This window comes from Scyliorhinus torazame, chromosome 6 (genome assembly GCF_047496885.1).
Source record: "Scyliorhinus torazame isolate Kashiwa2021f chromosome 6, sScyTor2.1, whole genome shotgun sequence".
NCBI lineage: Eukaryota > Metazoa > Chordata > Chondrichthyes > Carcharhiniformes > Scyliorhinidae > Scyliorhinus > Scyliorhinus torazame.
The window spans coordinates 307,284,188-307,310,719 of NC_092712.1; the positions used below are offsets into that span (position 1 = coordinate 307,284,188).

The following is a 26,532-nucleotide window of genomic DNA, read 5'->3' on the forward strand; positions in this document are numbered from 1 at the left end:
ACTTTTGGATGTGGCTGAAAATTCCAAACTCTAAAATTCCAAACTGTGGCAGCCTGGTAGCGGAGTCTGCACATTCTCCCCGTGTCTGCATGGGTTTCCTCCAGGTGCTCCGGTTTCCTCCTACAGTTCAAAGATGTGCAGGTTAGGTGGATTGGCCACGCTAAATTGCCCTTAGTTTCCTAAAAAAAAAGGTTAGGTGGGGTTACTGGGTTACAGGGATAGCTTGGAAGTGTGGGCTTAAATGCAGTGCTCTTTCCAGGGGCCAGTACAGACTCGATAGGCCGAATGGCCTCCTTGAGCACTGTCAATTCTATGATTAGAGTAATAAACTAAAAACCAAATTTCCACCATAAAAATAAACAAAATGAAATCTAATTTAATAAATTAGAGCTATTTTGAAGTTTTAGATTAGTACTGTACTAGAGAGTCACTCTGCTATTAAAATGGTTCCACTCACTTTTTTCTGGTTTCTGAACATCTTTAAAACCAACTCTGGCTTATTTTGAGATTGAATAATGAACAAGTATAAGGTATGGTTTCCAGTGTTTACAGGAGCTGTCAGTCATGATAAGACAGATGCCTTATAATATGTGGATAGTTTGACAAACTGATTCTTGGTTCGCAAATTAATCTCCTGGAGAGTTTGTTTCAGTTGATTAACTCGTATGCAAGAGTCAAAGACATGGGCCTTAACTACTAGCCCCAGGGTAAGGCTGTTTCTGGAATAACTACAAAACAGAAATGTATGTGCTATGGTTGTGATAGACATGTCAGTAAAATCATCTAGATAAGAACTTCAAAAATTTGGAGATAGAATTCCGAAATACCCCCAGTTTCACTTACGTTCATGTAATTTGAAAAGTAAATATGTTAGTGAAAGAATGTTTAAGAATTCCGTGCAGTATATAAGCAGAGAAAAGAAATGAAGATGGTGCTGGATTTCACCACGTCAATGGAGTGGATTTTGCAGTCGCCATTGATCTAGAAGAAAGCAGCTCACAAAAATGTAGTAATCTGTGTGGCATAGTTTACCCCTTTCCTAACGGGAGTTCAAATCTGATGCTATGTCAAGGGCACCTTTTAACAGGTAAGCAGCCAATCACATTGAAGAATTTACAAACCGCAAACTAAATAGTTAAAAGCACTTAATAGCCTTCACTCTTAATTTAAATTTTCAAACAGCAAAATAAATGCTGATAATTAGATTTAACTGGAAGCTAAAGCATCAACAGAAACTTTAAAAATATGTGGAAACTTTAAATTTTAATGGGGATGAATGACATTGCACCAATATAAAATTAGCTTTTGCAAGATCGGTGAGGGTATTTAGCCGTAATTATGAAGTTAGCATGTATTAAAAACTCAGTTATACCTCATTCAGTAAGGTACAACGTTTTCAAGGGGTTTTACATAACACTAAAATTACAAATGTGGAAGTTCTCATCAATTCATAGATTTCCCATTGATTGCAGTCTGGGGTTGCCTCAACAACGAACCTCGGTAGAAGCATAGAATCACTGATAGGATTTCTGGATTTCTGCATTATCTTGAGCATGTACAGACTGCTGTAGTTGCTGTGAGTTTCAGTGGAGTAATGATGCCAAATGCTGACAGTTTCCCCATCATTACGACTGCAAAACCAAAGCCATTATTGTCACTCCATATGAAATATATATTAGCATATAGTGGAACATAATGGAGCAGTGAAGAACTGTACCACAGAGTAATAGGGACATAAGTTTGGACAATCTTCCCGATGGTGAAATACCAACCTCAACTGTGTCATGAAAAATGTTAAGTGGAAGGCAAGACACTCTGTCACTGTAGGCATTGGAGAATTGGAAGGAAAACTATTTGAGATATTGTAATACACTGGCGAGAGAACAAATTCAGAGAAAAGAGTATGAATAGGTAGTATCTCCTCTCAGAAGGGTCATGTGTGTGCAGAGGATCCCAAGACAAAACAAATAGAGTTTAACCCTCACAAAAAGGGTAAAATGTACTCAACAAAAAAAACAACTTATTTTCATTTGATATGATCATGTTTATACAGGGTGAGATACCCATAAATGAGGCAGTTAATTAGTGTTCCAGTACAAGTATATTTTGTTAAAAGTATGTTCTCATAGCAAGTTTTCATTTTGGTGCAGTTTATAAATTAAGGACATTCCCCAACAGCACTTCTGCCATTTTCATTTTCGTGTGGATACTGAGCATGCTAAGTTTTTTTAAAAAAACACACTGCTGTTTCCTCGCCTCCCTCCATGACTCTTCTGCTTACCGATTCCCTCCTGCTCATTGATTCCTGACTCTCCCCCTCTGTTCCTCCTGCTCAGCTTCCTTCCCCAACCCTCTTATTCCAATGCTTCCATCCCGTATCCTCCTGCTTCAATGCTTTCCTCCCCGATCTTCCTGCTCATGTTTCCTGCTCTGTCGCTCCCACTTCAATGCTTCCGTTCCCAACCCTCCTGCTCCCCAACCCTTCCCCTCATTGCCTCTCCCTGACCCTTCCCAGTGTCACTTCCCTCCCGACCCTCCTGCAGGTCATTTCCTTTATCCTCCTGATCCATCCTTCCCATTCGCAGTTCCTCCTGGTTCCTCCATACCACCTTCTCGCTACCCTTCCCCCAGGCCCTCATTCACAGTGAGGGTTCTGGAGAGGGAAGTGGCGAGAAGGTGGGTTGAGGAGGAAAGCAGGAAGTTGAGAAAAGTGGCAAGGTGAAGAGGCAGCGAATCGGGAAAGGCAGCAAGTTGGAAGAGGTGGCATACTGAGGGTAGAATACAATCATGCTGAGTTAAGTTGAAAGAGTTCGCTAGTTACTAAGTGTTAGTAAATAATTAAGAATTAGTAAGATTTTGGGGCTAATTAAGTTCAATAGGTTTTTAATGTAAAATTATAGGTCTACCATTATTGCATGATATCTTATGGAAAAGTAATTTTCGTTCACATTTTGGTTTAGCACACTTTTTTAGGAACTTATTAGGAGTGCTGAACTAAGGATAGCTGTGCACTGACATGGAGTGGTAGGACAAGAAGACTGCAAAGTTCCCCCAGTGACCTGGACACACCGTACTGGACAGACCTCTGACATTGGATGAACTGGGGGACGATAGCTGCACCGACATGAATGGATGACTGCTAGAAGAGGTAAGGGCACCGCTGGATGAGACATAGGGAAAGATGGAAGAAGAACTAGGCACGGAGATGGGAGGAGGACTCTGGATCGAAGCACTGCATAGGGCATACTCCCATCTCCTCATGCACAGGGCTGAGCCTAACACAGCTAAAGGTAGTGCACAGGGTTCACTTGACCTGAACATGTATGAGCAGGTTCTTCCCGGAGGTGGAGGACAGATGTGAATGGGGCCAGGGAGGCACGGCCAACCAGACCCACATGCTGGTCCTGTCCCTGCGAGTGGGTCTTCAAGGTATCGGAACAGCGAGAGCTTTTTAGGGGGAGACGGACAGATGCCCTAGCCTTTGCCTCCTTGATCGCCTCCCTGATTGTCTGCTGGAGAACAGCAGCGCCACCCAAGGAAAATATTGGAAAATATAAAATTCACCGGCGGATTGGAGAAAGGCTTCCACAGTACATGGAAGCAATTTACCAAAATGTTTGAGGACCTGTTCGTGACCAGCAACAAATAAGGAGTGGTTGGGGGGGGGGGGGGGGGGGGGAAAGAGTGGCTGAAACAGACAAAGGAAGAAGAGAAAGTGGGGGGGTGGGGGGGAGATGGGAGGAGGGAAGGCACCACCCAGACTTCAGGAGAAGCAGGGCAGGGAGGACCCAAACGGTATTTAAGAAAAGGGAGCCCATGGGTGAGACCACAGCAAATCAATGGAGTACGCCTTGGTGACGCCCATGTATGTTTTAATACCATGGGGCCACATGTAAATAGAAGAGAACGGTTGTAGTAACCGATTACTGGAGGCCCAATGTTAACATGCCTCGTAGCTGTATATATGGGCTGGTTTAGCTCAGTGGGTTAGACAGCTGGTTTGTAATGCAGAACAAGGCCAGCAGCGCGGGTTCAATTCCCGTACCGGCTTACCCAAACAGGCGTCAGAATGTGGCAACTAGGGGCTTTTCACAGTGACTTTCATACTTGTGACAATAAAAGATTATTATATATGTTTCCTATGTATTCATATCTGATTACTTGGTTTACACTTTCGTCATTTTAATTTTCTGTTTGTATTTCTTATTCTTTTTTGTATTTCTTATTCTTTTTTGCAATGTTGTCAAAATCAAATGTGAAAACCAATAAAAATGTTTTTTAAAAATTGAAAGATCGAATGGAGGCGTTCAAAATTATACTGAAGTAAATGCAAACTTCTTGCTCTGGCAGTGCTCAACCAGATGCTGGCAAAAGCAGAATTTCCAATAGCTTTTCAAAAAGGAGGTTGATAGATATTTGAAAAACAGAACGTTTATTTGGAAAGGGCAAGGGAATAGGACAAAATATATAGCTCTTTGAAAGAGCCAGCAGTAGTGAGATGGGCTCAATTACCTCCTTAGGCTGTAAAGCTCTGTAGTATTAAGCTTGCAGTGAATAAAGATGCCATGCGCCTATGTTGTTTGTGCTGGCTGTGCAATTCACAGTGGATTTCAACTCCCTGCCCTCTCCCATAGCCCTAGATCTCCGTCTACTTCTGTAGCTTATCTACTCTTCATTTAAATGGTGCATTACTGTGCCTCTAAAAATGTGATTTGTATTTATTACTGTTTCGTTGTGCCTTGTTGGATTATCATGCCTCGCTTCTAGGGTAGAGTAAGACCATTAAGTCCTTAAGTTTATGCACAGTTTTGATTACTCCAAGGAGTACTTTTCTTCATGGGTTTATTTGGTGGGCAGTGGATGGAGGTCTGGGGTATATGTGCTGTTGCCAACATTTGATGGTGGTGCACCAGCATGGATGCCTTGATAAAGAGCAGAAAAAGCAGAAGGTAAAGTGAGCCCAACAACACAGTTATCTGAGCTGGAGAGATTGCTTCCATGGGGGATGGGATGCAATTGATGGGAGGGGTGGGCATGAAAGAGCAGGGACGAGAGGCATGGGAAGAAGGGGATGGCATAGGAGGGTTGGGTGAGTTTATGAAATTGGTTAATTGCAGCAAAATGACGAGAACAATTATTTCTTAGAACATATTGTTCAAAAGCTATACTTTGTGCTAAAAATTGAGATTTGCTAGATTTGAATGAAAATGTCCTTACAAAAGATGCCAGATTAATTTTAAAACTATAGCAGTCTTGATTCTGTACTCAAAGAAGATGATTGTCTATACCCTCCAGAGTTTCTACACAGTCTACTTCCAATGGGCATGTTGGAAGGAGCTGTTATAATGTAGCTATGAAACTTGAATCCTAAACAAGGACTTTGTTATGGAACAAGCTGTTTGCTTCAAACTGGTCTTGGAACAGGCTGACGAATAGCCCCCATGCTTTGCGGAAGCCCTTCCAACCCTCGGATGGTGTACTTGATCTTCTCCAGGTAGAGATAGGTCTGCCAGCCAGTATACAGCTGTGGATGGTGCTACAGATCGCCACTGAGCAGAATTCTCTAGCGTGCAATTAAGGAAGCAAAAGCCAAGGCATTGGCCCTCTTCCCTATATGTAGTTCTGGGTGGTCCGAAAACCCGAAGACTGCCACTGTCGGGCATGGCTCCACCCCCACCTTCACAACCTTGGACATCACTTCGAGGAAGGCTGTCCAGAACCCGACAAGTCTGGGGCAGGCCTAGCACATGTGAATGTGGTTGGCCAGGCCTCCCTGGCACCGTACACATTTACCCTCCACCTCCAGGAAGAACCTGTTCATTCGGGTTCTGGTTAGGTAGATTTTGTACACCACTTTGAACTGCACAAGGCGTAGTCCAGCGCAGGAGGAGGTGGAGTTGGCCCTACTCAGTGCTTCGCTTCAGAGTTCCCAATCCACTGTCCCCAGTTTGTCCTCCCATTTTCGCCTGGCTCTGTTTAGTGGTTTTCTTGCCCTTTCAAGCAACCATCCATAGATGTCCCCACTGTTCCCCCCCTCCTTATTGTCCGTGTTTATTAACTCTTCCAGCAATGTGTCTCTCGCTGCCCTGTGGTTACTTTCCATCCCCTTGTGGAGAAAGTGGTTAATTTGAAGGTGCCTGAGTTCCGGTCCTGTCGGTAGCTCCAGGTCTTCCGACAGTTCACCCAAGGTCGCAAGTCTGTCCCCTGTGTAAATATCCCTGACTGCTAGCGTCCCCCCGTCCTGTCTCCATTTTCTTAAAGGTGGTGTCTAGCATGGCTGGTGGGAATTTGTGGTTGCCGCAGATGGCGGCCAAGAAAGACATCTCGGTTAGACTGAAATGCTGCCTTATTTGGTTCCATGTCCTCAATGTGGCTACCACCACTGGGCAGGATATGTATTTTGCCGGGAGGGATGGGAGCGCTGCTGTGGCAAATGTCCGGAGGGTCGTTCTCTTGCAGGAGGACTCCTCCAGCCTCATCCATTCCGCACTGGGTTCTCTTATCCATTCCCCCTCTCACCTGGCTGCGGCTGAACAGGCAGATTTCAAGGAAATAGAGTTGGGACGACTTGTTGAAGTTTGTACAAGACATTAGTAAGACCGCACATGGAATACTGTGTTTAGTTCTGGTCACCCTATTATAGGAAGAATATTGTTAAACTAGAAAAAGTTCTGAAGAGATTTACGAGGATGCTACCAGGACTTGATGGTCTGAGCTATTAGGAGAGGCTGGATAGGCTGGGACTTTTTTCCCTGGAGTGTAGGAGGCTTAGGGGTGATCTTATAGAAGTCTATAAAATAATGGGGGCCATAGATGAGGTACATAATCAGCATCTTTTCCCATTGGTAGAAGAGTCTAGAACTAGAGGGCATAGGTTTAAGGTGAGAGGGGAGAGATACAAAAGAGACCTGAGGGTAAATTTCTTCACACAGAGGGTGGTGAGCAATTGGAATGAGCTGCCACAGGCAGTGGTAGAGGTGGGTTCAATTTTCTCCTTTAAAAAACAGTAGCCAGTTGCATGGACAGAGTGGGTATAGAGGGATATGGGCCAAATGCGGGCAAGTGAGACTAGCTTAGTATCGAAACTGGGCAGCATGGACCAGCTGGGCCAAAGGGCCTGTTTCCTTGCTGTAAACATCTATAACTCTATGACATTGTGCCAAATCTGAGATTTGCCATGCAGTAAACTGTTACTCAGCCAGACAAGAAAATACTTCAAGAGAAGATCATGCCCTTCTCCATAGGGAAACGGTTGTAATCAATGTTTTATGCCAGGTGCAGGAGCTACTATGCACCTGCCCATGCCAATCACCTAATGGGCTAGGTGTCAAACTTTCACCTGACTTACATTGTGTCCTCAGCACAGAAACAGACGATTCAGTCTAGCTTGTTCATGCTAGCATTTATACTGTCTATTCCGTTCACCCTCACGTGCTGATTAGCTACTTTGTAAGTCTGTGCTGCTCACCTCACCCATTCCTGTCGCAATATGTTCCATATTATAATCACTTTCTGGATAAAGAAGCTTCTCCTGAATTACCCATTGGTTTATAACTAACTCTTTTATATTTATGATCCCGATGTTCCCGATGGTGAGTATTTCCAGAACCAGGGGTCACAGTCTGAGGATACGTGGTAAACTATTTAGGACAGAGATGAGGAGACATTTCAACACAACACTGACAAATTTAGTCATGATGCTGCACTGCATATATTATTTTTTTTAATTTATTATTTCATAGGATGTGAGTGTCACTGGCAATGCCAACATGTCTTGTCCATCGATAATTACCGTTGAACATATTGGCTTTCTAGGCTATTTTAGAGGGCAGTTAAGAGTCAACCATATTGTTATGAATGTGGGCCACATGTGGGCCAGACCAGGTAAGGGTGGCACATTTCCATATCTAAAGGGCAATAAGTGAACCAAATGTTTTTTTATGACAATCGGTGATAGTTTCATGGTCACATTAATGAAACTCGCTTTCAATTCCAATTTTTAAAAATTGAATTGATATTCCATCAGCTTCCATGATTTGAACCATGTACCCAGAGCATTAGCTTGGGCCTCTGGATTACTAGTCCACCGATATTACCACTCTGAAAACCTCTCCCCTAAAGGGGACTCAAAGACACTGCTAGGAAATTTGTTTCTGATGATTGGAGGAGATGTCCGGTCGACCCACTTCAGATTTTTTTTGCCGCCATCAAAGAAAAGTAATTTTTTTTTAAATCTAAAAGGAAACTTTCTCGATTCTAAGGGCTTTGGTTGCAAATTTATTGGACTCTTTATAGAGGGCTTAAGTGAAATGGGAGATGAGATATAATCTAGTCACTTAAGTTTTACGAAGAGCGAAACTTCACAATAGGTGAATCAGATCTATTTGACTAAGATGCTCCTTGCTTATAAATCCATAAACATATTGGGGTCAGTTAATGGAAGGTACCTGTGATTGAATTTTCATCTATGTAATTAAAAGTTATGTGTCTGGTCCACATCTGCAAATAACCATTACACAGTAAGTTCACCATGCTGATTGATTCACATACATTCAATTGGAAATTTCGACCTGTCAAAAATCAATTCTGTTCACCAAACAGGCATGGAAAGCTACAAAGCATCAATCACTATAAAGCCAAGCAGTCAAATAGCTCATATTCTTCAAAGCCACTAGTGACAAAGCCACCAATACTTAAAAACCAAACAATCGAGTTGCTCAAAACATATTGCTCCAACCTTTTATAGCAACCATGTTGTTTTTTGAGCCATTAATGATGCATTTTTTAACAGAAAATTTATTTTCATGGGACGAAAGAGAAAATGCTGGAAAATCTCAGGAGAGAAAAGAGCTAACGTTTCGAGTCCGATGACCCACACCTACAGATGCTGCAGACTTGCTGAGATTTTCCAGCATTTTCTCTTTCGTTTCAGATTCCAACATCCGCAGTAATTTGCTTTTATTTTCATGGGATGTGGGCATTGCTGGCTAGGCCAGCATATAGTGCCCAACCCTGATTGTCCTTTTAACAATCATGGCATTGCCCTTTTTACCACATTAGACTGCTCATCCATCTGTCCACCTGTCTTTTGAGGTACTTCTTGAACTGATGCAGTCCATGTGTTGCAGAAATACCCACAGTGCTGTTAGGCAGAGAGTTCCAAAATTCTGACCAAGTGATAGTGAAGTAGTATTGCTCCAAGTCAGGATGGTGCTTGACATGGAGGGGAACTTGAAAGGCATCTGCTGTCTTTGTCCTTCTAGGTGGTAGAGGTTGCAGATTTGAAAGGTGTTGTCAAAGGAGCCTTGGTGAGTTGTTGCGGTGCATCTTGTAAATGGTAAACACTGCAGCCACTATGTGCCAGTGGTGGAGGAAGTGAATGCTGAAGATAGTGGTTGTGGTGCCAATCAAGAAGACTGTTTTGTCCTGGATGGTATTTAGTTTCTTGAGTGTTGTTGGAGTTGCACTCATCCAGGCAAGTGGAGAGTATTCCATCACACTGCTGATTTGGTTGTGGGGAGTCAGGAGATGAATTAACCGTTGCAGAATTCCCAGCTTCTGAGTTGCTCTTGCAGCGACCGCATTTTTATGGCTGTTGCAATTCAATTTCTGGTGTTTGGTAACACCCAGGGTGTGGATAGTGAGGAATGTGGCAATGGCGATGCCATTGAATGTCAAGGGGAGTTGGTTGGATACTCTCTTGTTGGAGGTGGTCATTGCCTGGTACTTGTGTGGTGAAAATGTTTTTTTTAATTTAAAAAAATATATATTTTATTAAAGTTTTCAAACAAACTTTTTCCGTTTTTACATATCAACATAAAAATAATACAATAACTTATAGATAACATTATTTAACTAATATAGTGAACTAACAAAGTGACAAAAATTGGTGCTCCCCCCCACCCCCCCCCCTCCCCCGGGCTGCTGCTGCTGTCGATCTATTTTCCCTTAACGTTCCGTGAGATAGTCAAGGAACGGTTGCCACCGCCTGGAGAACCCCTGAGCCGATCCTCTCAGCGCAAATTTCTTTAGTTCCAGCTTTATGAACCCTGCCATATTGTTTATCCAGGCCTCCACGCCGGGGGGTTTCGCTTCCTTCCACAAAAGTAGGCTCCTTCGCCGGGCTATCAGGGACGCAAAGGCCAGAATATCGGCCTCTTTCGCCTCCTGCACTCCTGGCTCTTCCGCTACCCCAAATATAGCTAACCCCCAGCCTGGCTTGACCCGGACCTTCACCACCTTTGAAATCACTCTTGCCACTCCCCTCCAGTACTCATCCAATGCCGGACACGACCAGAACATGTGTGTGTGGTTCGCTGGGCTTCCCAAGCACCTCCCGCACCTGTCCTCCACTCCGAAGAACCTGCTCATTCTTGCTCCCATCATATGTGCTCTGTGTAGAACCTTAAATTGAATCAGGCTAAGCCTGGCACACGAAGACGAGGAATTTACCCTACTTAGGGCATCAGTCCACAGCCCCTCCTCAATCTCCTCCCCCAGCTCTTCTTCCCATTTTCCCTTCAGCCCCTCTACCAGCGCCTCCCCCTCGTCTCTCATCTCCTGATATATTTCGGACACTTTGTCCTCCCCGACCCATACCCCCGAAATCACTCTATCCTGGATTCCCTGTGTCGGGAGCTGCGGAAATTCCCTCACCTGTTGCCTCGTAAACGCCCTCACTTGCATATATCTAAAGATATTCCCCGGGGCAACTCATACTTTTCCTCCAGCGCTCCCAGGCTCACAAACGTCCCGTCTATAAACAGGTCCCTCAGTTTCCTAATTCCTGCTCGTTGTCAGCTCTGGAACCCCCCGTCCATACTTCCTGGGACAAACCTGTGGTTATTCCTGATCGGGGACCACACCGAGGCACCTGTCACCCCCCTGTGTCGCCTCCACTGCCCCCAGATCCTCAAGGTTGCCACCACCACTGGGTTTGTGGTATACCTTTTCGGGGAGAGCGGCAGCGGCGCCGTCACCAGCGCCTTTAGGCTCGTCCCTTTACAGGACGCCATCTCCAGCCTCTTCCACGCTGCCCCCTCTCCCTCCCTCATCCACTTACAAACCATCGCCACCTTGGCGGCCCAGTAGTAGTCGTTCAGGCTCGGCAACGCCAGTCCCCCTCTGTCCCTACTGCGCTGCAGGAACCCCCTCTTTACCCTCGGGGTCTTCCCTGCCCACACAAAGCTCATAATGCTCCTGTCTATTTTTTTGAAAAAGGCCTTTGTGATCAGAATGGGGAGACATTGAAATACGAAAAGAAACCTCGGGAGAACCATCATTTTTACCGCCTGCACTCTGCCCGCCAATGAGAGCGGCAGCATATCCCACCTCTTGAAATCCTCCTCCATCTGCTCCACCAGCCGCGTCAGATTAAGTCTGTGTAGAGTTCCCCAGTTCCTAGCTACCTGGATCCCCAAGTATCGGAAGCTCCTTTCCACTCTCCTTAACGGCAGGGCGTCTATTCCTCTTCCCTGGTCCCCGGGGTGTATTACAAAAAGCTCGCTCTTCCCCATATTTAGCCTGTATCCCGAGAAATCTCCAAACTCCCTCAATATCTGCATAACCTCTGGCATCCCCTCTATAGGGTCCGCAACATATAGCAGTAAGTCACCTGCGTAGAGTGACACTCGATGCTCCTCTCCCCCTCTAACCACCCCCCTCCATTTCTTAGAGTCCCTCAACGCTATGGCCAGTGGTTCAATTGCCAACGCGAACAGTAATGGGGACAGGGGGCACCCCTCTCTTGTTCCCCTGTGTAGCCAAAAATACTCCGATCTTTGCCTGTTTGTGACTACACTTGCCACTGGGGCCCCATATAGGAGTCTGACCCATCTGACAAACCCCTCCCCGAACCCAAACCTCCTCAGCACCTCCCACAAATACTCCCACTCCAACCTATCGAATGCCTTCTCCGCATCCATCGCCGCCACTATCTGCCTCCCCCTCCGCTGGGGGCGTCATCATCAGCCCCAGCAGCCATCGAACGTTGACATTCAGTTGTCTCCCCTTTACAAACCCTGTCTGGTCTTCGTGCACCACCCGGGACGCAATCTTCTATCCTTGTCGCCAGCACTTTTGCCAGCAGTTTGGCGTCTACATTTAGGAGTGAGATAGGCCTGTATGATCCGCATTGCAGCGGATCATTATCCCGCTTCAGGATTAGTGATATCGTCGCCTCCGACATTGTCGGGGGTAGTGTCCCCCCTTCTCTGGCCTCGTTAAAGGTTCTCGCCAACAGCGGGGCCAACAGGTCCACATATTTCCTGTAGAATTCCACCGGAAACCCATCTGGTTCCCGGGCCTTCCCTGCCTGCATGTTCCCCAGTCCCTTAGTCACCTCGTCCACCTCGATTGGCGCCCCCAGACCTGCCACCTCCTGCTCCTCCACCCTCGGGAACCTTAGTTGGTCCAGAAAGCGTAGCATTCCCTCTTTTCCCTCCGGGGGTTGGGACTTATATAGCCTCTCATAAAAGGTCTTAAACACCTCATTTACCTTCCCTGCTCTCTGCTCCATAGTTCCCGTTTCATCCCTAACTCCCCCAATCTCTCTCGCCGCTATCCTCTTACGAAGTTGGTGGGCCAGCAGCCAGCTCGCCTTTTCCCCATACTCATATCTCAACCCCTGTGCCTTCCTCCACTGTGCCTCTGTCTTTCCTGTGGTTAGCAGGTCAAACTCCGTCTGAAGTCTTCGCCTTTCTCTATATAGTCCTTCGTCTGGGGCCTCCGCATATCTTTTATCCACCCTCAAAATCTCCCCCACTAATCTCTCCCTTTCTTTGCCCTCTTGTTTCTCCTTGTGGGCTCTAATGGAGATCAGCTCTCCCCTAACCACCGCCTTCAGCGCTTCCCATACTACCCCCACCTGGACCTCACCATCGTCATTGACCTCCAGGTATCTCTCAATACACCCCCGCACCCTTCCACAGACCCCCTCACCGCCAATAGTCCCACATCCAGTCGCCAGAGTGGGCGCTTCTCCCTCTCCTCTCCTAGTTCCAGATCCACCCAGTGCGGGGCATGGTCTGAAACGGCAATGGCCGAGTACTCCGTTCCTGCCACCTTCGAGATCAGTGCCCTACTCAGAACAAAGAAGTCTATTCGGGAATATACCTTGTGGACATGGGAGAAGAAGGAGAACTCTTCGGCCAACGGCCTAGCAAATATCCACGGATCCACTCCCCCCATTTGTTCCATAAACCCCCTAAGCACCTTGGCCGCTGCCGGCCTTCTTCCGGTCCTGGATCAAGACCGGTCTAGCCCTGGATCCAGCACAGTATTGAAGTCCCCCCCCATTACCAGGCTTCGCACCTCCAGGTCCAGGATACGTCCCAGCATCCGCTTCATAAATCCCGCGTCATCCCAGTTCGGGGCATATACATTTACCAGCACGACCGCCTCTCCCTGCAATCTACCACTCACCATCACATATCTGCCCCCGTTATCCACCACTATATTCTTAGCCTCGAACGACACCCGTTTCCCCACCAGTATCGCCGCCCCCCCTGTTTTTCGCGTCCAACCCTGAGTGGAACACCTGTCCCACCCATCCTTTTCTTAACCTAACCTGATCCGCCACCTTCAGATGCGTCTCCTGGAGCATGACTACGTCCGCCTTCAGTCTTTTTAAGTGCGCGAACACCCGGGCCCTCTTAATAGGCCCATTTATATCTCTCACATTCCATGTGATCAGCCGGATTGGGGGGGGGGGGCCCACTCGCCTCTCTCCTCCCCCCCCCCCCCCCCCGCCGACTAGCCATCCCCTATTCTGGGCCAGCCCCCCATCCAGGTCCCGCGCACCCACCTATCCCCCAGGCGGCGCCTTCCCTTCCTGACCACCTCTTCTCTTGCCAGCTCCCCCTTGCACTCAGCAGCAGCAACCCAGTTAGTCCCCCCCCCACCCCCGCTAGATCCCCATCTAGCATGGCTACTCCCCCCATAATGCTTCCGAAAGTCAGCTAACTCTAGCTGACCCCGGCGGCTTCCCCCGTTCTCTCTTTGACCCCCCTGCGTGTGGGGCTCTCTTCCTTCCTGCGCCTATCTTCCTGCCATCATCTCCATAGCGCGGGAAAAACGTGCTTTCCTGTCGGCCCCGCCCCCTATGGCGCAGCTCCCTCATTCCCCATCCCTCCTCTCTCACTTTTTCCAGCGGCGCCCACATTTCTCCGTGTCCCCCCATCAAGGGGAGAGAAATTCCCCATCCAACGTTACAATATAGTAAACCTCCCATTCCCCAATTTACATTTCTGTACCACAACCTCGTTGTTTCCCCCCCAACATCAAACTCTCAGTTCTAGTCCAGTTTCTCTACTTGGATGAAGGTCCATGCCTCATCCGCCGTTTCGAAGTAGTAGTGCTTGCCCTGATGCGTGACCCACAATCGCGCCGGCTGCAGCATCCCAAATTTTATTTTCTTCCTGTGAAGCACCGCCTTGGCCCGATTGAAGCTCGCCCTCCTTCTCGCCTCCTCCGCACTCCAGTCCTGATACACTCGTATCACCGCATTCTCCCATTTGCTACTCCGTACCTTCTTGGCCTAGCTCAGAACAGCCTCTCTGTCCATGAAGCGGTGAAATCTCACCACTATCGCCCTTGGTATTTCACCCGCCTTTGGTCTTCTCACAAGGACCCGGTGCACTCCTTCCACCTCCAGGGGGCCCGTTGGGGCCTCAGCTCCCATTAGCGTATGGAGCATCGTGCTCACATAAGCTCCAACGTCAGCTCCCTCCATTCCTTCGGGGAGACCCAGAATCCGGAGGTTCTTTCTCCTCGAGCTGTTCTCCAGGGCTTCCAGCCTTTCGATACACCTCTTATGTAGCGCCTCATGCGTCTCCGTTTTTACCACCAGGCCCTGTATCTCATCCTCATTTTCGGCTGCCTTTGCCTTCACTCCACGGAGCTCTATCGCCTGGACCTTTTGTGTTTCCTTCAGCCCATCGATTGCCAATAGCATCGGCGCCAGCACCTCCTTCTTTAGTTCCTCCACACACCGTCGGAGTAATTCCTGCTGGGCCCCATGTCGTCTGGGCTCCATCCGCCGCCATCTTGCTTCTCCCTTCTCTTCTCTGCCATTGCTCCAAAGGATCCTTCGCAATCTGGCCACTGCCACTGGTCCTTTCCATACACACCCGGGGGGACACCTTCCTTCGTCACCCCACACTGGGTTTGGTCTGAAAAAATTTCCGATGGGGCTCCCGAAAAGAGCCCAAAAGTCCGTTAGAACGCGAGCTGCCGAAACGTGCGGCTTAGCAGCGCATCGCTGCAACCGGAAGTCGTGTGGTGAAAATGTTACTTGTCATTTATCAACCCCAGCCTGGAGATTGTCCAGGTCTTGTGGCATATGAACACAGATGACTTCAGTATCTGAGGAGTTGTGAAATGTACCGAACATTGTGCAATCATCAACAATCATTCTTAATAAACTAGAAAAATTCCCAAAGGGAATGGATGATGCGTTGTGTTGGGCACTGGATGCGTACCTCTTGGATTTGGGTTGAAATACAGTTTATCATAGATTATCATAGAATTTATCATAGAATTTACAGTGCAGAAGGAGGCCATTCGACCCATCGAGTCTGCACCGGCTCCTGGAAAGAGCACCCTACCCAAGGTCAACACCTCCACCCTATCCCCACAACCCAGCAACCCCACCCAACACTAAGGACAATTTTGGACACTATGGGCAATTTATCACAGCCAATCCACCTAACCTGCACATCTTTGGACTGTGGGAGGAAACCGGAGCACCCGGAGGAAACCCACGCACACACGGGGAGGATGTGCAGACTCTGCACAGACAGTGACCCAAGCCGGAATCTAACCTGGGACCCTGGAGCTGTGAAGCAATTGTGCTACCCACAATGCTACCGTGCTGCATTAAGTGCTGCAGAAATTAAGTCTACCTGCTGTCTATAAGGGTTCGCTGAATTTGAAAAGTCTCAGTCCAGTCCCTTGCAGAGTGTAATTGGCAATCTCATTCAGAGATTCTCCAGGATGGTTCATGTGGGAAATGAAATATAATGTCACACCAGTGACGTTGAAGTTGGGTCTGGAACAAAGCTTGATTGTGTATCTAGCTGTTCTAAAGTTCTAAATATTTGATGCCAAACTGCTGAAACCCAAAGCTGCCCTGTATAAGAGCGGAGTTCAGTTTGGGGTGGTGTACCCAGCATGGCTCCGAGTGACTTATGAGACAAAGGACTATTACTTTGATGAGCCAGAGGATACAGACGCCTTTGTATAAAAACATGAATTTGTTTTGTGTTGATCGTGTTTTTGCGAGGCTTTGGTTGTTGGGGGTGGGCAAGTGGGTGTGGAGAATTGTTGGGGTTCATTGTACATACATGTTTGTATTTCATTGTTCTTGGGTGCGATGATTGGTTCATATGTTGGATGTTGGTCGGGGGCTTAATATTATGAGGGGTGGTATTGTTATGCGGAATATATAGCTCTGGGTTGGAAAATGATGTTTGAAAGGGTTTTGTTCTACTTTGCGTTTTCGTTCTGGGCAGTATGTTTTGGGTTTTTTTTTAACCCTGGGTAGGGGCTCCAAGGCTAGTGTTCACACTAATGTCTTGAGCTGAGGGTATTTTTTTGTTGAACAGGGGTATAAGGCAGGTATGTCCACTGTCTCCCGTTATGTTATACATTTTAGTTACTGTTGTAAGAAGAGTCAAAAGTCCTGTTCCTTTTCACCAAACACCATTTATTTCACTTCCACAGCCTCTGCACAAAACTCTAACAACACATCACCTGACACAAGGGCCACCTGAAGCCCCTTTACATATCAGTGTCAATCATTGGATACTTAACATAAACGAGACAACTAATTGCAATGTCTCTTAATGCATTACTTAACTCTTAACCCATTACTTAACAGTCTCCTTGGAGAATCAAAAATAATGAGGTGAAAACAAAATTTCAAGAAACTCAAAAACACAACGTGATTTCCCCCTTTTTTTTTCACATTTTTTATTTTGGAAGAAAAAAAAGTCACAGAAACAGGCGCCCTTCATTAACAATATCCAAAAGTTAAATTTCTGTCAATATCTGAGATATATAAAAGGCCATATCCACCGCCTCTACAAAACTTAACGTCTCAGCAGCCAAAGTGCTTTTGACCACTTTCCTTATTTTCTTTGGTTCCCACACAAGAGGACAACATTTACCATTGTTCCCCAAGAGAAAATTATAAAACCTCCTGTGCTTGATTTGCATAGGACGCATCGCTATAAACTATGAATTTCAAGTGCCTACAGTCACCTAAAACCGGGAACCTCAAAACACACTCCTGCATTTTTAGTTTGGCCAAACACTTTATTTGCTCTTATTATGTCTTCCACTTTGGGATCATTCATTTTTGTACTCAACTCTAAGACACCAAAACTCGCGTCCGGTCTAGTCTATCTACCTAACCAATTCAGTTGCCCAATTAAACTTTGCAGTTGCTCTTTTTCCATCTTTGAAACCTTGCATCTTTTTGTGAAAACCCGGCCCCGTCTAATTGCTATTGGGCTGATGCTTTCCAAATAAGATTGCTGACATAAAGTTGCCCCTAACTTAGTCTGTCCGATTTCCAGTCCACTATATTTAAATGAACCGGACGCCTGACTTCCGACCCTGAATTCTTTCCTCAAACCAGAGATTACAAAAGCTGCAAAATCACTAGTCCCACCCCACTAAAATTATTTGACATGCATCATAAAGATGCCAAAAAGGTTTCCTTTATAGTGCCAGTAAAACATTACCGGATCTACTTTCACATGTAACAGCCTAACTTTAACAAAACTGACTTTACCGAAAAATACCAGACTCTAGATGCAACATTTAAACCACATACACATTTGTTCAACTTCCAGAGTACCCTTTCTGTGTTAGCTGCTTCTTCAGGAGGACAGAGAAAAATGTCTCTCTGGAGCTGATGCCCCTGCAAGAAGGCAGCTTTCATATCTATAGATTTGCATTCCCATGCCTTTGTGGCTAAAAGAAGATCTTGAAAATTAACCTTTCCTGCTGTAGGTGAATCTACCCTTAAATTGAGATCTTCTAAGCTGTCTTCAAATCCCCTTGCCACAAGCCTGGCCGTTGCCTTATAAGTTCCATCCGGAAGAACCTTTTCCGTGCAAATCCATCTGTGGGACAGAGCTCTTTGTCCCCTATCCGGTACTTCCATGTATACCCCAAATTCACTCCAACTATGCAGTTCTTGCTGGTTAACATCTTTGATAACTTTTCATATAATTTATTGAAAGCCACCAAAATCTCACGTGCATGTGGGCTTCTACTCCTATTAGTATTCGTAGTCTTACTCACGTTCCGAGACCTTGATAAACTACATCCCCTCTCCCGCCTGGTAACTTGTTCTATACTGCTACTGCTTGATCTTTCCTATCTGCTGTGGGATATTCTTTCAAAATTCTCGACCTTTTCCTGCGGACCTGTTCACTAACCGATGTGCTATCTGAACTGGCACTGCGTTTCTGTGACCTCCATTTTTGAACTTTGTGTTCCCAATCCAGTTACATGCTCCTCCTGTAGGATGTGGGTGGTGAGGGATACCACCGGTGTCCCCACTGACTATACCTGCGGGAAGTGCACCCAACTTCAGCTCCTCAAAGACCGTGTTAGGGAACTGGAGCTGAAGCTGGATGAACTTCGGATCATCTGGGAGGCAGAGGGGGTGATTGAGAAGAGTTACAAGGAGGTAACCACACCCAAGGTACAGGACAAGAGTAGCTGGGTTACAGTCAGGGGGAAAAAAACAAACAGGCAGAAAGTGCAGGGATCCCTCGTGGCCGTTCCCCTTCAAAACAAGTATACCGTTTTGGATGCTGTTGGGGGGGATGACCTACCGGGGGAAGGCCCTAGCGGCCAGGTCTCTGGCACTGAGTCTGGCTCTGGGGCTCAGAAGGGAAGGGGGGAGAATAGAAAAGCAATAGTTGTAGGAGATTCAATGGTTAGGGGAATAGATAGGAGATTCTGTGGTCGCGAGCGAGACTCCCGGAAGGTATGTTGCCTCCCGGGTGCCAGGGCCAGGGATGTCTCGGATCATGTCTTCAGGATCCTTAAGGGGGAGGGGAGCAGCCAGAAGTCGTGGTGCACATTGGTACCAACGACATAGGTAGGAAAAGGGGTGTGGAGGTAATAAACAAGTTTAGGGAGTTAGGCTGGAAGTTAAAAGCCAGGACAGAAAGAGTTGTCATCTCTGGTTTGTTGCCGGTGCCACGTGATAGCGAGGCTCGGAATAGGGAGAGAGTGCAGTTGAACACGTGGCTGCAGGAATGGTGTAGGAGGGAGGGCTTCAGGTATTTGGATAATTGGAGCGCATTCTGGGGAAGGTGGGACCTGTACAAGCAGGACGGGTTGCATCTGAACCAGAGGGGCACCAATATCCTGGGAGGGAGGTTTTCTAGTACTCTTCGGGAGGGTTTAAACTAATTTGGCAGGGGAATGGGAACCGGATTTGTAGTCCAGCAACTAAGGTAGCCGATATTCAGGACGCCAAAGCGTGTAATGAGGCAGTGGGGAAGGGAACACTGACAAAGGAGCGTACTTGCAGGCACGGAGATGGGTTGAAGTGTGTATACTTCAACGCAAGAAGCATCAGGAATAAGGTGGGTGAACTTAAGGCATGGATCGGTACTTGGGACTACGATGTGGTGGCCATCACGGAAACTTGGATAGAAGAGGGGCAGAAATGGTTGTTGGAGGTCCCTGGTTATAGATGTTTCAATAAGATTAGGGAGGGTGGTAAAAGAGGTGCGGGGGGTGGCATTATTAATTAGAGATAGTATAACAGCTGCAGAAAGGCAGTTCGAGGAGTATCACCCTATTGAGGTAGTATCGGTTGAAGTCACAAATAGGAAAGGAGCAGTCACCTTGTTAGGAGTTTTCTATAGGCCCCCCAATAGTAGCAGAGATGTGGAGGAACAGATTGGGAAACAGATTTTGGAAAGGTGCAGAAGTCATAGGGTAGTAGTCATGGGCGACTTTAACTTCCCAAATATTGAGTGGAAACTCTTTAGATCAAATAGTTTGGATGGGGTGGTGTTTGTGCAGTGTGTCCAGGAAGCTTTTCTAACACAGTATGTAGATTGTCCGACCAGAGGAGGGGCAATATTGGATTTAGTACTGGGTAATGAGCCAGGGCAAGTGATAGATTTGTTAGTGGGGGAGCATTTTGGAGATAGTGACCACAATTCTGTGACTTTCACTTTAGTAATGGAGAGGGATAGGTACGTGCAACAGGGCAAGGTTTACAATTGGGGGAAGGGTAAATACGATGTTGTCAGACAAGAATTGAAGTGCATAAGTTGGGAACATAGGCTGGCAGGGAAGGACACAAGTGAAATGTGGAACTTGTTCAAGGAACAGGTGCTACGTGTCCTTGATATGTATGTCCCTGTCAGGCAGGGAAGAGATGGTCGAGTGAGGGAACCATGGTTGACAAGAGAGGTTGAATGTCTTGTTAAGAGGAAAAAGGTGACTTATGTAAGGCTGAGGAAACAAGGTTCAGACAGGGCATTGGAGGGATACAAGATAGCCAGGAGGGAACTGAAGAAAGGGATTAGGAGAGCTAAGAGAGGGCATGAACAATCTTTGGCGGGTAGGATCAAGGAAAACCCCAAGGCCTTTTACACATATGTGAGAAATATGAGAATGACTAGAGCGAGGGTAGGTCCGATCAAGGACAGTAGCGGGAGATTGTGTATTGAGTCTGAAGAGATAAGAGAGGTCTTGAATGAGTACTTTTCTTCTGTATTTACAAATGAGAGGGGCGATATTGTTGGAGAGGACAGTGTGAAACAGATTGATAAGCTCGAGGAAATACTTGTTAGGAAGGAAGATGTGTTGGGCATTTTGAAAAACTTGAGGATAGACAAGTCCCCCGGGCCTGACGGGATATATCCAAGGATTCTATGGGAAGCAAGAGATGAAATTGCAGAGCCGTTGGCAATGATCTTTTCGTCCTCACTGTCAACAGGGGTGGTATCAGGGGATTGGAGAGTGGCGAATGTCGTGCCCCTGTTCAAAAAAGGGACTAGGGATAACCCTGGGAACTACAGGCCAGTTAGTCTTACTTCGGTGGTAGGCAAAGTAATGGAAAGGGTACTGAAGGATAGGATTTCTGAGCATCTGGAAAGACGCTGCTTGATTAGGGATAGTCAGCACGGATTTGTGAGGGGTAGGTCTTGCCTTACAAATCTTATTGAATTCTTTGAGGAGGTGACCAAGCATGTGGATGAAGGTAAAGCAGTGGATGTAGTGTACATGGATTTTAGTAAGGCATTTGATAAAGTTCCCCATGGTAGGCTTATGCAGAAAGTAAGGAGGCATGGGATAGTGGGAAATTTGGCCAGTTGGATAACGAACTGGCTAACCGATAGAAGTCAGAGAGTGGTGGTGGATGGCAAATATTCAGCCTGGAGCCCAGTTACCAGTGGCGTACCGCAGGGATCAGTTCTGGGTCCTCTGCTGTTTGTGATTTTCATTAATGACTTGGATGAGGGAGTTGAAGGGTGGGTCAGTAAATTTGCAGACAATACGAAGATTGGTGGAGTTGTGGATAGTAAGGAGGGCTGTTGTCGGCTGCAAAGAGACATAGATAGGATGCAGAGCTGGGCTGAGAAGTGGCAGATGGAGTTTAACCCTGAAAAGTGTGAGGTTGTCCATTTTGGAAGGACAAATATGAATGCGGAATACAGGGTTAACGGTAGAGTTCTTGGCAATGTGGAGGAGCAGAGAGATCTTGGGGTCTATGTTCATACATCTTTGAAAGTTGCCACTCAAGTGGATAGAGCTGTGAAGAAGGCCTATGGTGTACTCGCGTTCATTAACAGAGGGATTGAATTTAAGAGCCGTGAGGTGATGATGCAGCTGTACAAAACTTTGGTAAGGCCACATTTGGAGTACTGTGTACAGTTCTGGTCGCCTCATTTTAGGAAGGATGTGGAAGCTTTGTAAAAGGTGCAAAGAAGATTTACCAGGATGTTGCCTGGAATGGAGAGTAGGTCTTACGAGGAAAGGTTGAGGGTGCTAGGCCTTTTCTCATTAGAACGGAGAAGGATGAGGGGCGACTTGATAGAGGTTTATAAGATGATCAGGGGAATAGATAGAGTAGACAGTCAGAGACTTTTTCCCCGGGTGGAACAAACCATTACAAGGGGACATAAATTTAAGGTGAAAGGTGGAAGATATAAGAGGGATATCAGAGGTAGGTTCTTTACCCAGAGAGTAGTGGGGGCATGGAATGCACTGCCTGTGGAAGTAGTTGAGTCGGAAACATTAGGGACCTTCAAGCAGCTATTGGATAGGTACATGGATTACAGTAAAATGATAGTGTAGATTTATTTGTTCTCAAGGGCAGCACGGTAGCATTGTGGATAGCACAATTGCTTCACAGGTCCAGGGTCCCAGGTTCGATTCCGGCTTGGGTCACTGTCTGTGCGGAGTCTGCACGTCCTCCCCGTGTCTGCGTGGGTTTCCTCCGGGTGCTCCGGTTTCCTCCCACAATCCAAAGATGTGCGGGTTAGGTGAATTGGCCAATGATAAATTGCCCTTAATGTCCAAATTGCCCTTGGTGTTGGGTAGAAGTGTTGAGTTTGGGTAGGGTGCTCTTTCCAAGAGCCGGTGCAGACTCAAAGGGCCGAATGGCCTCCTTCTGCACTGTAAATTCAATGATAATCTATGATTAATCTAGGACAGAGGTTCGGCACAACATCGTGGGCCGAAGGGCCTGTTCTGTGCTGTATTTTTCTATGTTCTATGTTCTAATCCATTGTCTTAACTCCCTCCCCTGAATGCTGCACATTCAACCAATGTTTATACTTTCCAGTGGCCTTCCCTGCTCTAATAACAGTTGCATCCTTTCATTGACTAGACCCTTCAGGCAAGTATGTCACCTTTGTACCAACTTTTGGTAGTTGTCCTTTCAGAAAAATGGCCTTATCCCAGATCTTAAAGTCCACAGCCACAATGTCGTCAAAATCCCTGGCCAAAGGTAGGGTTACTATCGGCCGTGTGGCGTCCTTCTGTACTTCCTACAAACTTCACAGCAATCACTAACCTGTTCTATCAGTTTAGTATAATCTTCATCCCTTACCCCAGCATCCTTTAATAAATTTTTCAGCCTTTGAAGAGACGGATGTGCAAATTGCCTATGCAGTTTTAATACAACAAGCTTTTTATCAGCGAAAGTCCCATTTTCAACTGCCATTAACACATCCTTAACCACTCTACTTGAAATATTATTTGTCAGTAATGGAATACAATAGTGTCCCGTCTTTCCAAAAACTGTTGCCTTATCCTGTTCCATATCCAGTTTCATGTGTGCTTTCTTCATCGACGGTCTGCTCAGAAGCAAAGGTATCTCACTTGATACAACATCCGTGCTAATGAAATGATTCACTCCGGCAATATTGCAAAGGATAACCACTCTTTTCAGCGACTTCAGAGTATTATCATCCCCAACCCTGAAACTTGTGGAACTTTCAAATTCCTTAACCTTGTTACGACTTTCAGCATTCAAGGAGTCCAGGTAACATTTTAACCATTCAATTCCACACACAGTAGATGTGCAGCCACTGTCCAATACAGCACAATTGAAGGATTCTGCAACCAACACCCTCATTACCGGCGTAAAACTGCTTGTTAATAGGACAATGTCTTCTCTCTGAACACTATCTTTTTCCTCTTCTGACTCTTCCGTGTCATGTGTCGCTTCAAACACTCTATCATAACGTTTTGGACAGTTGAAGACATAATGGTATTGAGAGTCACATCAAAAACATCGATTTATCATGCCCCGTGCATTTCTGGCGTTCATCTTTCTATTGTAAGTTCTAATTGCATTTCTGTCTTCATAATTTCCTTGTCTCGATCTTCTAAAGTCTTGGGCCTGTTCGTAGCCGTACAATTTCGCCATCCTGTTAGTAGTGTATCTTCCACATTCTGCTTTATAGCAGGCTGACCTATTTGAGTCAGCAGAGCCATCGGTATTGAATGTTTCCCCAGAAACTTCTTTAAAGTTTTTGTCATCTGATCGAATAAGGTATCCTCATCCGTAAACTGAACTCCTGTCAAAACCAGCAACCTATCCATGTTGCTCATTCTAGCACAGACAAGTAATTTAAAGGCCAACACAGACTGGAAATTCCAGGTTGTGTTTCTGCAGCCTTTTATATAGTCTGCCAAATTCCATTATATAGTCTTCCATGGAGAATCCCTCTATTTTCCGGAACTTATCAAAATCCGATCATGCTTCATACGCACTTAACAATTCATCTTTCTTGTAAATCTTATCCACATATTGTAATAGAGTCTCCAGACCTTCTTCTGAGTCTAACTCATCCAACTCCAGCTCAGAAAGCACTTTGTTTCGGATTTTACTGTCATAAGATAGAGAAAGAGCCAATGCCATACATTGTTTTCTCTTTCCCAAAGCAGTTACCTTAGTCCACATAACTATTGCAGTTCTCCATTGGTTGTACGATTCCCTTTCAGAAAATAAGGGGGGATAGTCATATCCAGCCATCTTTATCCTGGGTTCAGCCATGTATCTTTTTTTTTTCTTTCTCACTCACTCCTTGGTTTGATCAGGAAAAGTTGTATCTTTCAAACCTTCACATTTGCAGAGCAACCACCATCTGCTGCCATTGTTATACATTTTAGTTACCGTTGTCTGAAAAGTCCTATTCCTTTTCACCAAACACCATTTATTTCACTTCCACAACCTCTGCACAAAACTCTATTAACACATCACCCGACCCAAAGGCCACCTGAAGCCCCTTTACATATCAGTGTCAATCATTGGATACTTTACATAAATGAGACAACTAATTGCAATGTCTCTTAATGTATTACTTAAATCTTAACACGTTACACAGGCTTCTATTTCTCTGATCCTGAAGAAGGACAAGGACCCTACGGAATGTGGGTCGTATCAACCTTTGGTCTGACACTTTTGAACGCGGATGCTAAATTGCCAAGGTATTGGCGATGCGATTGGAGCCCTGACTCCCAGAAGTGATTGCGGAAGACGAGGCAAGCTTTGTTAAGGGTCAGCAACTGTCGGCTAATATACACTAGCTGTTAAATATTGTTCTTTCCCACTCTCCTGTGCCCGAGCCAGAAGTGATTGTATCCATGTGTGCCAAAAAAGCATTTGATAGGGTGGAATGGGGACATCGTTTTGAGATTCTTGGGAGGTTTGGTTTGGGGCAAAAGTTCATACCTTAAGTTTGGTTAATGTATAGGGCCCCACTGCTCGTGTTGCACTAATGCCTTGAGCTAGGATTATTTTTTTGTTGAACTGTGGTATGAGGCAGGGATGTCCACTGTCTCCGCTTCTATTCCCTTTAGCGATTTAACCATTGGCCAAAGCATTGAGATCTTCCGATAAGTGGAAGGGGAGAAGTAGGGGAGGGAGGGAACATAGGGTGTCCTTGTAAGCAGATGATCTGCTTCTTTATGCTACAGACCCAGTCTTCACTCTGGCTGAAATAATGAGGCTACTTAGGAGTTTTGGCTCCTTTTCTGGGTATGATTTGAATCTGGATAAGAGCGAATGCTCCCCGGTTAATCCCCCGGCATCGCTTCATAAATTGGATTATGCTAGTCTGGTGAGTGGGGTCAAATATGATTATCAAAATTGGGATAACCTCCCCTTGACCGTGAAGGACAGGGTTCAGACTATTAATATGAATGTCCTCCTGAGATTTTTATTTCTTTTTCATTGCCTCCACACTTTTCTCCCTAAATCCTTTTTTGTTAGAGTGAACAAATTGTGTCCTCTTTTATTTAGGTGGACAGGACCCCAAGGATTCATGGGTATCTCTCCAGAGGGATAGACAGTCAGGCGGCTTAGCTTTACTTAATTTGTTATTAATATGATTTGTTACTTCCAGATTCTTGACTTTTTGTAGAAGACTTTTCTTTAATTTCCCGTGACACCACCCCATCCTCCTTGCGGAAGATGATTTTATCTTTGGCCGGGCCTGTTGGGGGGAATATTTGAGTATTGTAGGTATCTATGGACAGATCAGCGGAGTCAGCCCATTGGACAAGGTGAAGACAAAGTGGAAGGGTAAATTGAGTTCTATTTTGGATAAGGAGGTGTGGAGTGAGATTCTTCATAGGGTAAACTCCATATCTTCCTGTGTGCTCGGCTCAGTTTGATCCAGTTCAAGGCACTGTATAGGGCTCATCTGACCAAGGTGAGGATGAGTGGATTTTTTCAGGGGTGGAAGACAGTTGGAACCCGGTGTTCTCGGGGGCAGACCAATCATACTCATGTTCTGATCGTGTCCCAAGTTGTTAAGTTTTTGGGCCTCCTTCTTTAACACCACGTCAGAGATTCTTAATGTCGAACTGGAGCCTTGTCCATTGGTGGACATTTTTGGGGTGTCGGGAGTGAGTCTTGCTTCGGTGACAAAGTCAAAGATGCAAGACAATGCTTTGAATGCGAGCATTTGCAGGTAATTAAGTCTTTACAGATCCAGAGATGGGGTAACCCCAGGTTAAAGAGGTGTGAAT

General features: G+C 46.0%; 1 protein-coding gene across 10 annotated transcripts in view; it reads left to right on the forward strand.

Annotated features, from left to right (window-relative positions):
• The window catches only part of fars2 (phenylalanyl-tRNA synthetase 2, mitochondrial), a 612,336-nt gene that overhangs the window by 160,883 nt on the left and 424,921 nt on the right, over positions 1-26,532 (forward strand). The gene's annotated exons all lie outside the window — the stretch shown is intronic.